Here is a 16,178-nt window from a genome sequence, read left to right on the forward strand (position 1 = left end):
TAATATAAGTTCTATGTGCACGTCGGAGGTGGCTGCGGTGTCGAGTTTCGCCTTTCAAAGAAGACATCATCAGAAGGGCTGTGTGAATATTACTGCAAGGAGGGTTGGAAGGTTTGAATTTGTTTTTACAGCTCACCTAATGATACTTTCTGTTATCTTTAACAACGTTTGCTTAAATGAAATAATGCTGCCTAAATATACTATATATATATATATATATATATATATATATATATATATATATATATATATATATATATATATATACAAAAGATTCAAGCAAGCAAGTAAGGACGCCCAAAAGGTCCAGAGGGTTTTTTAATTATATATATCTATATATATATTATTTTTTATAATAATTTTTATAATTATATAATTAATAATAATTTAATTAATTAATTAATATAATTTTTGATTATATATATATATATATATATATATATATATATATATATATATATATAGAGAGAGAGAGAGAGAGAGAGAGAGAGAGAGAGAGAGAGAGGCAGAAATCGTCATTGTTTGATGGCTGCACGGCTTGGGGCGTTGCATTCGACTTAGAACGCCGGCTTTTTTCCAACTGAAATAACCTTAACGGATCAGCGTCCGGATATCGTCAGTTTTTCTCGTTGACTTAACGGTTTAATTTGAGAAAAATTTTGACTCGACACATTAGCGTACGTTGGAAAAATATGAAGATCTGCGAGAAGAATGTATCAGAAATGGCTGGAAAACCATTGTATTTACTATCGAAGTCGGATGCCGAGGTTTTATTGCGAACTCAACCTTCACATTCTTTAATAATCTTGGTCTTTCTCCGTCAGACAACAAAATACATAAAAAAATACAAGACGAGGCTCTATCTGCATCATCGTGTATAGGCAATCTCACAGATTGGCAATAATCCAACAAAGTATGGTGATATCATGAGATACTGCTGGGGCGCTCTGGGCTGAGGGTAATGATGCTTTGCCCCCGAAACCATGCCTGATCCCATAGTCCTCATCTGATGAAGGCTTTGTTGGAAGCAATGCTGCTGTAAAAGCAACAGTCATTGTATGAATATTTTTTACAATAATAATTTTATTGCTTTTAATTTTTTTTTTTTAATAAAAATTTGCCATAAAGCTTTACTGCAGTTATACAAGGTTTCAGATCGTAAAAATTTATTAATCAGTGCTCAACATTTCATTTCGTTTCAATACAAATTTAATCTAAAAGGTTATTGCGTCATTTGTGTGTGTGCAGAACCTGCAATCTCCATTCGGTTCTATTCCGATTTTAAGAAGTTTTGATATAATTGTATCTTCACAAGCATTGCTCGGGATTCTCTTTTCTGTTTTCTTTTCGCTTATTGCTCTTTCCCATTTTGTTGTATTTTTTTTTTCATCCTTAATCAGCATTCGGTGTGCATTCGGAAAATCAGAAAATACTTACGTAAAGAGAGGAAACACACACAAAGATAGAAAAATGGCAACCCATATATATATTTAACGGTTTCAACAGAGAGGGCGAAACTCGAGTCTTGAACTTCTGGTTTGTTTGCTCTTTCATGGCTCTTGTAGGCTGCGACGTTATCTGGCTGTGGAAATAAATAAATATATATATTTCTCCTCCCGCGACTAAATACAAAAGGGAAATTTTAGACAGCTCTCAACAAAAAACCTGAAGAAAATAGGAAATTCGAAGTCGAAAATCAAATATTAAAAATAATTTTAGATGGTTGATTGTTAACTCGGAAATGTCTTCTATGTAATTATTCCATTTCAAGTTTCATAAAAAATGTCATGCCGAGGTATTTGGATGATGAACTCTCGAGAAGGTTAGTATCGGTCATGACAATCAGAGATAAGAAAAGTTTGTTTTTTTTAATGATTGTGGGTGGTCACACCCCAATTTTACCACAGGCTGTAAATCAGTTTCAAAGGCGTCAATCACTATCGTGGATGTACAGGCAATCGATTTTCCCTCCAGTCAATAAAAATAATAAAATAAATAATTTGTTCTGATACCATTCTTAAACTCCATATCATCTCCCATTTTCTCGTACTATTCTCTATTTTTACGTCTTTTTTCTACTCGCCGTATATTTGTAATTTCGCCCAAGGGAATGCCTATTTAACATTTTGGTTTTACGTTTAATTTCATGTCAAAAAACGATATCATTTTTGCACCAACCTTATAAAAAACGATAGACTTCTTAATTCGTTAAAAACGTGCAAAAGTTATATAGTCGGTTGACTTAGAATTAATGTTGTTTGATGGTTGAATATGGTTAAATTTGTGCTCATTCTTTGCATTAAGTACTAATCGATATTAATCTCTAACTCTGCATAGAACTGATACCATAATACTTAGTTCGCTTCATTTTAACATAATAAAGGTTCATGCAAAATTTTAGTCATATCGGACCAGTAGTTTCCGAGTAAAAGTAGAATGGACGGACAGACAGATAGATAGCAAAGCAAAATAAATATAATATGGATTACATAAATGTGTTTGCTTTAAGTAATTGGCCTGTCTTGATAATCCGCAAACAAAGTAGACGTAAAGAATGCTTATTATTAGTTCCAAGAGTATTATTTTTTGCTTAAATGCATAATTTATAAATTAGTAGACTCTATGCAAAGGAGGAAGTACTTAGGTACTGAGATCATCTGTTCTCAATCACTGACCAGTAGGGCGGGTTGGGTAGGGGCGACACAGAGAGAGGTCGGTAATAATTAGGTTGGTGCAAAAGTTTTGGCTGATATAAAATAAAAATCTGTGTGAGTTTGAAAATCTTTATTTACAAAAATAACGACCTTTGCTTTATATAACTTAGTTCCATCGGTCAACGAACTTACAAATGCTTCGCTTGTAAAATCCTGCAGGTTTTGATGTGAGAATTACCTGGCACATGGATTTTTATCCTGGACCCTCAAAATCAACAGAGATTAGACCATTCCTCTAATGATCCGGTCCCTACTGGTTTTGCGGTGGGAGTTTAGTTCTGTGCAACTATAGAAGGTCCATCCTCCCAGATCTTACCTGCTCTCTTTGAGAAGGGGTTGATTTATTCCAATCACCTGAGACGCTCTTACTGGGGAATACCAATGGGACTGCCCAGCCATTTTTGCAGGTCAGAGTGACCTTCCTCGGGGACGCTGACTTCTCAATCCCACTTTCTGACCCTGGTGTCTAAGTTCTCGCAGTGGAATATATAACCAAACAATTTAACTGGCACAGGCCAGGATAAGAGTGTAGTATCTGCTCTGGTGCTACACTCAAGTTAATTGGTTCTAAGTCAATGGAGGGGGAAACCTTTGTATACAGAGGCAATTTTTATTTTTGCCTATTTCTAGAGTGACCATTTTTGGTTTTTTCCCACCTTAAAACAACCTTGTGTCACATTTTGCTTTCGTGGGTAAGCAAATAAATATCTATAGATCTATTCAGTTTCCTCTCCTAATATATCTATATATATATATATCTATATATATATATATCTATATATATATATATATATATATATATATATATAAACTAGAAAACTACAAGTCCGTTTTTCGTCATATTTTGCAACAGTGATGTGTTTTTAAATATTAAAAAGTAAAAGACATTACCATATTAAAAAAAACTTTTTTCGACATCGTTACTTTCCGCTCCGATTTCAGCAGAGGCTACTTACCGGAAATATTTTCTTTATTCCTTGTACACATTTTTGTGAATTATTCCATGGATTTCTGCCTTTGGATTATTATGGACCATCTTCTTCCAAATATGGGATTTCCTGGGATTTTACTTGTACAAATGGACATTCTTTTAACTTTCTTGAAGTTTACATTTGGATTTTACCATCACTGGATTTTTTATTTTCCACCAGACTATCCATTCATGTGTAATCACCTTTTTCTTCACTATATTCCCTCTACTTCACTTTTTTTGTTTTCAAGTAAGATCTTTGACTTACTTGTTGTTTCATCAAATACTTCTGCATGCAAAATCCGATCCCGCATTTTGCTAATTCCTACCCTCTGATGAGAAGGAAAGTATTTCTTCGAAACTCCGCGGATTAAGGACTATCCATTTATCTAGTGTTTCCTTTTCAGATTAAATATGTTTTTAACTCATTTCAAAGTGTTTTTAACATATTTTATTAACTATTTGCTCATATTAATATATATATATATATGTATGTGTATATATATATATATATATATATATATATATATATAGAACCTTGTCTCTGTGTGTGCAAAAATTCTCTACCAAACTCCTCTCTGAATATTTAGTCTACAGGGATGAAATTTATTCGTATATGGTATTTAGACCTGTAGCATACATTCTATTAGGTTCTTAATATATATTCCTGACAACGTTTGTCTCTCATCCGCAATTTCAGTTTAAAGTTTCGTTTTAATATATATATATATATATATATATATATATATATATATATATATATAATGTCTCTGTGTGTGTTTGTGTGTATAGTTGTATGTGTCTAATTTTCTTTAAATAATTGTTCTATAACAGAAAGATTTGTATAATAGAGTAAATTTCATTCAATTAAAGTGCATCAAGCATATATATATGTGTGTGTGTGTATCTGTGTGTGTGTGTAGATAGATAGATAGATAGATAAATTGATAGATAGATAGATAGATAGATAGATAGATAGATAGATAGATATTATACTATAATCATGCTAGCCATAACTACTTATAAATATTTAAGCACATGTTCTTTAGTCGATAAGCACGCCTGAAGATGGATTTAAATGTATCCCAATATACTAGAGATATAAACGAATACGGCAAAAACATCGGCAGGTCTTGCTCGAAACCTGAAACAAAACAAACAATATGTCAACGTAAATTATTTACCGAAATATTCTAAAAAGTAAATGTGTGTGTGTGTGTTGGTAAAAATACGCTTTTGCGAATACATTCCATTCTTTGTATATACCAATCCTTTTTTTGTTTAGAAGCTTTATGCTTGTTTAACATAAGAACAAAGCATGTGACACGAATAACAATTTTGCCATATTCCAAGTCCCAAGGTTTTATTTATCTTAGCAATGTTTTCAACATATACAAAACTTCGGTCCATTTATTACTGATCTGTTTCGTTTATGTGGAACAATATATATATGTATATATATATATGTGTGTGTGTGTGTGTGTGTGTGTGTGTGTGTGTGTGTGTGTGTGTGTGTGTGTGTGTGTGTGTGGATTTGAATTGTATAAATAAGTTTTGATACGTTGAAAGAATCGATTGGTAAGTTAAAAAAAAACTTGGAACTTGGAATATAACGAAATTGTTATATATATATATATATATATATATATATATTATTATTATTATTATTATTATTATTATTATTATTATTATTATTATTATTAAGGGTTCTGCTTTTGAATATCAGCGTTGGTGCTTGAAGAGGTCTCTAGTTACTAAATACTAGAAGACCAACACATTACTGCTTATGTAAAGACAAATTGAAAGTATATGTGTGTGTATGTGTATGTGTGTGTGTGAAAATGCCTGTCTGTCTGTGTGTGTCTGTGTACATTTCCCTAATAAATAATTATTTTCGGTCTAATTGAGGTCAAAGTTTTTTAAAAAAAATTGACCTCTGCGGTCTCTACCAAATTACTCAACTAATTTCTGGTCTAAACATTTGAATTTTACATAAAGGGTATTCAGAGATATGGCCAGCTGTCAAGAGGTCAAACTTCAAAATAATAGACTTTTGCGTTCTCTAGCAAACCATTCAGACAATTTTTTGTCTAAACATTTGAAATTTTACATAACGGGTATTTAGACATGCAGCAAGCATTTTAATTAGTTTGGGGGGGCGAAAATTTGGCTGCCAAAAGGTCAAAGTTGAAAAAGTTGACCTCTGCAGATTCTACTAAACCCCTTCGTCAATTTTGGGTCTAAACATTTGAAATTTTAGATGCAGGTAACTTGGACTTGGGTGAAACATTTTATTTTGATTTGAGCAGAAAACAATAAACGTTTAGTGGTCAAAATTGGAGTGAAAGTTAAAAAAAAAATTACCTCTGCGGTCTCTACCAAATTACTCAGACAATTATTAATTTTAAACATTTGAAATTTGACATGAAAGGGTATTCACGCATAATGCAAGTTATGAACAGTACGAAGCCGAGCAGAAATGCAAGTAGTAAATAAGGTTGGTGTTGAGAAAATAGTAAATTAATAGCAAAAAATTTGGGTTTGAGATTAATAGTGAATTAATAGTAAATAAGAAATGTGGCTGTCAAGTGTTAAAAGTTCAACGATTTGAGCTTGGAAAACTCTGCAAAACTCCTCCGCCAATTTTGGGTATAAACACTTTAAATTTTAGATGTAGATTGCCATGGACATGAGTGCAAACATTTTGTTATATATATACATATGCATATAAAGTTATTAACAGTACAGAGAGCCCGAGCAAAGCCGGGCTGCACTACTAGTATATATATATATATATATATATATATATATATATATATATATATATATATATATATATATATATATAACTAAACTAGAAAACTACAGGTCCGTTTTTCGTCATATTTTGCAACAGTGATTGTATCTAACCCAATTGTGTTTTTAAATATTAAAAAGTAAAAAACATTACCATATTAAAAAAAACTTTTTTCGACATCGTTACTTTCCGTTCCGATTTCAGCAGAGGCTACTTACCGGAAATATTTCCGGTTTATATTGAATCTGCTTTCATTATTCCGATTCAGCGACTTTTCATATCGATAAGTATACCATTATACGGCATAATCACGTTTGACACACCAGTTCCCGTCAGATCACCGAAGTTAAACAACGATGAGCCTGGCCAGTACCAGATGGGTGACTATTTGGATCTTCCAGGTACTGTATGTACTCTCCGCTTATCTCGGAACTGTTTCCAGTCGTCCTGGGCTTTTCCTTGCCACTGGGCTCAAGTAGTACCGATTCAGGAGAGGTGTGGTTGAAGATTGCGCCACCCTTGCCACACAATTACATGCGCAGTTTCCCCTACAGGGGTATCCTTTATCTTTCGAGACTGAACGGAAGCATCGAAGTATACCATTTATCCTGTTTTATATATATATGAAATAAAATGGAGGTTAAAGGACCTGAATACTCAACGTTTCGCCCGATTTATGCGGGCTTTTTTAAGAGGGATGGTCAATAACGAGAGAGTAGGAAGATTTGGGGCTATACATAATGATGGGGGAGAGCAGCGTGTTTTCCTTATGTAAATTTGATGTCTATATAATTTACTGCTCTCTCTCATCGTTATATATAGCCCCAAATCTTCCGACTCTCTCGTCATTGACCATCCCTCTTTAAAAAGCCTGCATAAATCGGGCGAAACATTGAGTATTCAGGTCCTTTCACCTCCATTTTATTTCATATCGTCGGATTTAATCCAGCTCAACAATCATATATATATATATATATATATATATATATATATATATATATATATATATATATATAATTTAATTTATTTTATTTAATTTAATATATTTATCTAATTTTAAATAAATAAGAATGTAAATATACTAAATACTAATCATAGTGGGGGTGATAAGTAGTGAAATGGATTAATCCTAATCTTATAAATACAAGACTGGTAAATTAAGAAATGTATCCATTTTGAATTTGGAAAAGTTTCATGGTAAACAACTGATGATCCCTTGAAAAATAAATTATTAGTACTATAGTAAATTCGAGAGCGAGTTGATGCAGGGATTGCAGGTGATTAAATGACTTACTGACTAGATGGTTTTCTAACATACGATAAAAAATATTTGTTTGTATAGTTTTAAAGATTAAAAACTTCAAAGACTACAGCCCCTTTAAGAAATACGTTTCTTATAGTTGAGCACTTTCTGTTGAATAAAAGTCGGTCAATTTAGCTCTTATGCGTAGATCGTCGTATAACGACTTGATCACTGTCTGTCTGACGTAATGAACATTTAAATTAAAATGTTTAAAATTCAACGCTATTTCACACGATTAATGGTAGCCGAATGGATACGGTCTCCGCTAATCGAGCCAGAGATGTCTCGTGTCGCGGGGTTCGAATCGTTCGACTGGTAGTAATTGTGACACCCTGCACTGAAGAATCCCGAAAGGATGAAACACTAGTGTCTGTAGGTATTTAATTATTATAGTAAAAAAATAATTATGACAGCCCCTTTAAGAAATACGTTTCTTATAGTTGAGCACTTTCTGTTGAATAAAAGTCGGTCAATTTAGCTCTTATGCGTAGATCGTCGTATAACGACTTGATCACTGTCTGTCTGACGTAATGAACATTTAAATTAAAATGTTTAAAATTCAACGCTATTTCACACGATTAATGGTAGCCGAATGGATACGGTCTCCGCTAATCGAGCCAGAGATGTCTCGTGTCGCGGGGTTCGAATCGTTCGACTGGTAGTAATTGTGACACCCTGCACTGAAGAATCCCGAAAGGATGAAACACTAGTGTCTGTAGGTATTTAATTATTATAGTAAAAAAATAATTATATATATATATATATAATCGCATTAAAAAAAAAAATTTTTCCTGCTTTTTCTTTACGGGTTTCTCCCTGGCATAACAAAATAAAATTTTAAAAAAAACTACTCGCTGGAATTCGGCAATATATATATACACCAGTTTTATTTGTTGTTTAAATACTTGCAAAAAAAATACAAAAAAAAGTTTGTTTCACTTTTTCTAAACTATAAAAAAAACACTTTAAGAAGAAAGCTGCTGGTTAATTTTTACGACTTGCCCCAGCGTATTATAAACACCCTAACCTCCCCCTGTTAAAAACAGCTTTCGGATTAAACACCCCTAAAACCTCGAAAGTCGTTCTTAACATGGGGAGGTAGGGTGTTATTCCGAAAGCTGGTTTTAAATTGGGGAGGTTGGGGTATTTTTAATACGCTGGGGCAAGTCGTAAAAATTAACGAAGTTGCTATTATTTATTGCAAAAATTGCTTAAAATGTATTTATTTGATTACAAAAAGATGACATGTTCTACAAACATTTAATAAGAAATACAAATGAACGATATGTTTTGGGAGGTTTTTAGGAGTTTTTTCTATTTATGTTTTGTTTCTACATTTAAAATTTTACTTGATAATTTGTTTCACATAGCTTTATTATTATTACATCGGCAACGCTGGGCTTTATTTGACTATTGACGTCATGCGCCGGTGAAAGCCGAGCCGAACGCTGAGAAAATAATTACACAACACTTAAAATTTAATTCATTGTGGATGTATTCAACCAATTCTTTTCGAAAATAAATATTTAAAATAAAGTAGCGCTTATGCACTTATAGGACCGTGCTATATTTTAAAATAGTATTTTCGCGTTAAATTCAAGTTTTACAATATCTTTTTGTTTATTAATTTGTTAGGTGAAAGTACAGGTAACCCGGTCGGTTTCTAATGTGTGAAAAATCTAGCGCTCGAAAAAAAAAGGGTACTCTAGATATTAACAAAAATAAAAATTGCCTCAGTCTCGAAGAATTTTTGCTGTACTGATCGAGGAAAAAACGGTGAAGTGTAATTCCTTCTGTTTCTCTCCCCCCCTCTCTTCATCTCTTAATATCTCTCTCCATCCATCTCTCCCTCTCTCTCTCTCAATCTATCTTTCTCTCTATATCACCCTCTCTGGCTCTCTTTAAGCCCCTTTGTCTCTCTCTAACTCCCGCTCTTTCCCTTCTCTCCTTTCCTCTGTCTCGCTCCCTTTCTGTTTCTAACTCTTCCCTCTGTCTATCTCTCAATTCCTCTATCTCTTTCTATCTCCTTCTTTTCCTCTATTTCCCCTCTCACTTTCTCTTTTCTATCTATATATCTTCCTCTCTATCTGTCCATCTCTAATCCCTCATCCTATTTTAGTCTCCTAAATTAATTACAGTGAATAAGACATTGTCAAACCATGGATAAATCCTATTTTAGTCACCTAATTTACTTACTGTGAGATTAAAAGTTATTTGGAAATTACTGCTACCTTGAACAGCACCAGGAGTAACTGGTAAAACCTTTCTAACAAAATTGATTTTGGAAGCTATTCGGTGACAAAATGACAGTCTTAGCCTTCGCTGCATACGGAATACCTACGACCTTGCTACCAAGTAGAAGAACTACTTATTCTACTTTGAAACTACTATTAAACATTCAATTTTTCATAAATCTCATGTTCAACACCTCCAAAACATCCAGTATGGGGAAAAATATTGCAAAAATGCAAACTTATTGTTTGGGATGAATGCACAATGGCACGCAAAAAATCACTTGAGACTCTTGGTCGATCCTTGCAATATTTGCGTGGTAATATCAGACCATTTGGGAATGCAGTACTATTGCTTGCAGGAGATTTCAGACAAATATTGCCTGCAATTCCTCAAGTAACACTAGCAGATGAATTAAATGCTTGCCTCAAATACTCTTTGTGGAGCTATGTGAACCCATTAAACTGAACTCAAAATATGCGTGTCCAGTTGCAGACTGCTCGATCTGCACAGAAATTTGCATCACTCGTGGGAAATTGGGTACGGAAAAGTGCCAGCTGATCCAAATTAAGGGCGAAAGTATTTGACTCTTAACTTCTGTAATTTTATAACATCAAAAGAAGAGTTGGTTAAAAAGGTTTTTCCAGATATTCAAATTAATTATATGAATTCCACCTGACTGAGTGAACGAGCTATTCTTGCAGCTCAATACAAAGACGTCCATGAACTTAATGCTATTCAGCGTAAAATTTCAAGTGAGGTAGTTAAATATAAATCCATCGATACTGTTGTGGAAGCAGATAGAGTGGTTAATTATCCGACAGCTAGATTTGCCAAGGTTGCCACCGCATGTACTGCAACTGAAAATTGGCATACTACTCATTATGTTGTGAAATGTAAACCAATCCAAGCTTTCCAATGACACATGGCTTGCAGTAAAAAAAATTAACAAACAATATCATAGAAACAACAATCTTAACAGGACCTTTCACAGGTGAATATATTTTCATTCCATGCATTCCGATACACCATTACACTTTAGGAAATTGCACTTTCCAATTTTATTGTCATTTGCAATAACCATCAACAAAGCACAGAGAACAATCTTTACAATTGTATGACTTACAGCTACACACTGGCTGTTTTATCACATGGATAATTTGTTACGTGTTCAAGAGTTACCAAACCAAAAAAATCTCTATATCAGCTAGGAAAATGGAACAACAAAAACTGTGCACCCATACGAAATGGGATATTAAATCTATAAGAAACATGCATTTTCTCATTTTTGAACTTTTTCCATTGCGCAAATTTGAGCCACAGCAACGCGTGGCAGGGTACTGCCCGTAGATATATATATATATATATATATATATATATATATATATATATATATATATATATATATATATATATATATATATATATATATATATATTATATATATATATATATATATAGGCATTGTATATAGTTATGTAATAAAATAAAATATCTTTAACAAAGCAAAATTTATCAACATAAGAAAAGCTCAATATTATTAAAAGAAGTATGGACTTATGTCTTTTCGTATCCTTTATTTATATTTTCTATCTCCTTTCCTTTTCCCCTCCACTTCCTCATCTACCTTCCCTATCTTTTCCTTTCTTTTTTTATTATTTTTTCTTCATTAATGATTCCCATTAATTCATATTGACCCATATTTTTCCTTTGTTTTTACTATTACCTTATTATTCTTATGTGCTGCATCTATTTTTCATATTTCTTCATTATTTTTTTTTACCATATTATCCTACCCTTTCACACACATTTCATATCTAAATGTTATTAAGTAAGTTTTCGTCTATATTTTCATTTCAGATAATCCTGGCAGTTCTCCTCTTTTGATGGGAAGTATTTAGCTTCGAAATGCTATGGCCTAAAGAGGTTTCTTTTTCATTTTCTTTTGTAATTTTTCCCTTTTTTATTTTTCTTTATTATTCTGGTGATATAATAAAGTTATATATAACCTTTATTCGTCATCTTTCATTTAATATACGTATGTGTGTGTGTGTGTGTGTGTGTGTGTGTGTGTGTGTGTGTGTGTGTGTGTGTGTGTGTGTGTGTTGATACACACCTTGGTCTTTATTATAGAGGGGTGGTGGATCCTGTATGAAAAATATTTTTCAGAACATAAGTATTTTCATGTCATTGCTTAATAACGTTGTTTCTAAATTTTCTACGTTTAAAAGCTTAGTTAAACTTAAAGTATATCCGATAGTATAACCCCAGTTTGGTAGCTTGGAGGAGAATGTAGTTATTGATTAGTTACCATTACTCGAAGTTCCACCTGGACCGAGTGTGGCGGTACTTGTTCGGATCCCATTATAGGTTCACTGGAAATTGCCCTTGGCGTGATACTTAACAGCCTCAGACATTTCCGTATCCACCTCGTTGCTTTTAAATTCATTTTTCGAAGCCATTTTTTTATGTGAGTCTACTCTATTTTCTCTACCCTATTATAATTTCAACTACTTAACCCTTCTTTACTCTGTCTCAGTTTTTATGCGTACCATAAAACTTAGATACTCTATTTTTACGAAATATTTGCCTCCGAAATAAAATACTCGAAAAAACATCCGTATACAAAAAAAAATCGATTAAAAATATGAAAATATGAAACTTAAATAGTTTATCAAATTTCAGTATTAAATAATTAGAAAACGATTGGTATGCTGTAAAACATAATCAGACCAAAACTTACTTTAAAAAAACGAAGATTTTTTTTTTTTTAGACAATATGATATTGTGATGAGTAAAGGGAAATAACTCTATCGTTCTAATTTTAAGAGTTACCTTCTCTTTACAAAAATCCATAGTTTAATTTTGAGAGACTAGACAGTTTTCTTTTGTTAGTTTCTTCTTTTTTTTTGCGTTTTGTTTTGGTGTTGTTTTTTGGAGGGAGGTACTTTATGTGCCTATTTTACATGAGTTACATATTGTCGAAGTACAATGTAGTTATTTTTCACGATTTTATCCACGTTCAGATATTTCATGCATAACTGAAAATATTTTAGACGATGGAGAAAAAAAAAAGAACGTGTACGTAAATAACACACACGCGCGTGCGCGCGCGAACACACACACACACACACACACACACACACACACACATATATATATATATATATATAGTCATCTACATACAGTACTGTTTTCTTGTATCACAACTTATTAGTGCGGCTAGACTAGCACCTTTCCCTAGCCAAGTATTGAACCTACAACTATCACGTTGGCAGTCAGCAGTTCGACCCACTGGCCGATGGGAACGGTGCTCGCAAATGATCTCAACAGATGCCCATTTAAATAAACACTCGTCCACCGCTTTTACAGGGCTTGAGCTGCTTGTTTATTTATAAACAAACAAACAGTGCGAGCCTCGTTTATAGCTTTTTAAGTGGCTCTACCCAAAGAGGGGGATTAAAATATATAGTCATTCACATACAGTACTGTTTCGCTGCATCACAACTCATCAGCGCGGTTAGAGAAACCAGATGTTGCCCGAGATTGAATGAGAATCAACAAAATTCCGATATTTTTAAAATCGAAATTGGTGAATTCACCCATTTTTTATTCAAATCGATTGATGCCTTCTGGAACCATCACGGTGCTCAGGGAGGAAGCTTCACGTGCCTTCCTGCAGTAACTTAATTCACAATGCATTGTAGTCTACATTACACCTTAGAGAATCTACTGTAGATTTTATAAAACTATTTTTATATAATGGCTCGAATTAAAGTTTAAAATGCAAAAGTCAAGTATCATGGTTCAGTTGTGCTTTAAAACGCGCTCCATGTCTTATCAAAGTATCTACTGTTGATCTTATACGCTGAGCCCTTCTACTTGTGTGGTGATAAAACTTCTCAAATGGACTGGTGATGTTAGGCTGTATAAGGGTGTTAACTTTGGTCGAAATCGGATTTTTTTTTGTAATCGGATTTTTTTTTCCATTATCGATTTTCTATACTTATAACAGACATTCAGATGCAAAACCTATCTAAGAACACGCCAATATATCAAGTACATTTGTGTGAATTATGTTTAAAAATCGGCCTAGCCGTTTCGGAGTCCATAGGGAACGAACTCACACACACAAAGTGCATTGTGTGTGTGTGTGCGTGCGTGCGTGCGTGTGTGTGTGTGTGCAATTTTACGTATAGGCTTTATTCCTAAACAAATGAATCGATCATAATGAATTTTGGAACACAGTCGTTAGGCTCGGTAGCCTATCATTAAGATTCCGATAACGTATATTTTGATAAATGTATTAGAGATCAACGAATTGAAATTCCTCCAAATGTTTTTAGAATATTTGGAGGAGGATGTGTGTGTGTGTGTGTGTGTGTGTGTGTGTGTGTGTGTGTGTGTGTGTGTGTGTGTGTGTGTGTGTGCGCGCGTGCGTGCGTGCGTGCGTGCGTGCGTGCGTGCGTGTGTGTGTGTGTGTGTGTGTGTGTGTGTGTGTGTGTGTGTGTGTGTGTGTGTGTGTGTGTGTGTTATGAGACATCAAAATAAACACAACTTCCTAGTTGAAAATCAGGGAATTTAGAGTTGGATCAAATTTTAACCATAGGAATTAGACACTAATTTGAATTTCTTATAAGAAGTTGTAAATTGTAGACATTTTCAGGAATCAAATTTGCGTAAAGGATTTAAATCAATATTGGAATAAGATAGCTTCGATTATTTTTACATTTTTTAAATTTATTTTGGAATATATCATTTTGTCTTAAATCGGAGGTGGATAGTTATATTTTCGTAGATGTTGGTAAATTGAGATAAAATTTACAAGATCCATGATGAGACCTGGCGCAGTGGATAGAGGCGCTGAGTCTCTACGGTTCCAGGTGAGCATTGTGTGAAGATAGTTTCAATCCTACCCAAGCAGATGGCTAAAGATGTGGTAAGAAGACAACTATGGAAGGCAGTAATTACAAGATTAAGCATTCCTATCCCGTTGCGGTTAATCACCTTGTGAAACAACTATGAAGATGAGGATGACAGTCCGCAAAAAGAATGAATGCACAATTTACGAAGCCTCATCTCTAAGGATTCAAAAATACACACACATATACACACAGTATATATATATATATATATATATATATATATATATATATATATATATATATATATATATATATATATATATACTAGCAGAAGTACCCGTCGTTTATATATATATATATATATATATATAATATATATATATATATGTACTAACAGAAGTACCCGTCGTTTACTGGGTTCAAAAAAAGCCTACAGAAAATGGACTGTGATTTATGAAAATATGATAGGTTATGAAAAGGAGGGGATTGTAAAGAGATGGGTTTTGATACTCAAAAATTTTACCCTAAGCAAAATATGATGAAAGTAAAGATAATTTTCGCGAAAATATATTTTTTTTATATCAACTTTGTTTCCATTCGTAGCCAAGAGTGACCAACAAAATGATTCTTCCTTACAAAGAGAAAATGTTATATATATATATATATATATATATATATATATATATATATATATATATATATATATATATATAATATACAAGAAATAAATGTTACCATAGTCAATCAAAGTTACTTTTATGGTAGAAAATTTCATTGGTTTGTATTTTTAAGTAGTTTGTAAAAAAAAGATTTTTAATTCACGAACCGGTTTTTAAAAAAATCAAAATGGCAGCGATTCTAAAATGGAGAGCATTCTGTGTTAACAATTTAAGAGAGTTCCGTCAACGTAAGGAATATTTATAAACATATTTTAATGTTTTCCATTATTTTGTGCTTGAGAAATATTCGATTATGGCATATGTATTTATATAAAAATTAATTTAAGTAGTTATCGCCTCAAATTTCGTTTTAATTTCGGTTCGCTGAAATTATTTCAAATAAAGAGCATTAAAAACTATTTCAAAACAAAAAAAAACATGAACTGAACTTTTATTGACGATGGTAACATTTATTTCTTGTATATTTATTTTTTCGGGTAGTCGTTTGTTGGCTTTTCTGCTAAACACTCTTACTAAATAATATCGAGGAAATATCGAAAAACAAAGAAACAAAAACAGTTTTTAAAAATAATGAAGCTTTACTTACTTTAGTAAAATAATCCGAAACAGCAAAATGG

This window comes from Euprymna scolopes, chromosome 6 (genome assembly GCF_053919585.1).
Source record: "Euprymna scolopes isolate OS-2025 chromosome 6, ASM5391958v1, whole genome shotgun sequence".
NCBI lineage: Eukaryota > Metazoa > Mollusca > Cephalopoda > Sepiida > Sepiolidae > Euprymna > Euprymna scolopes.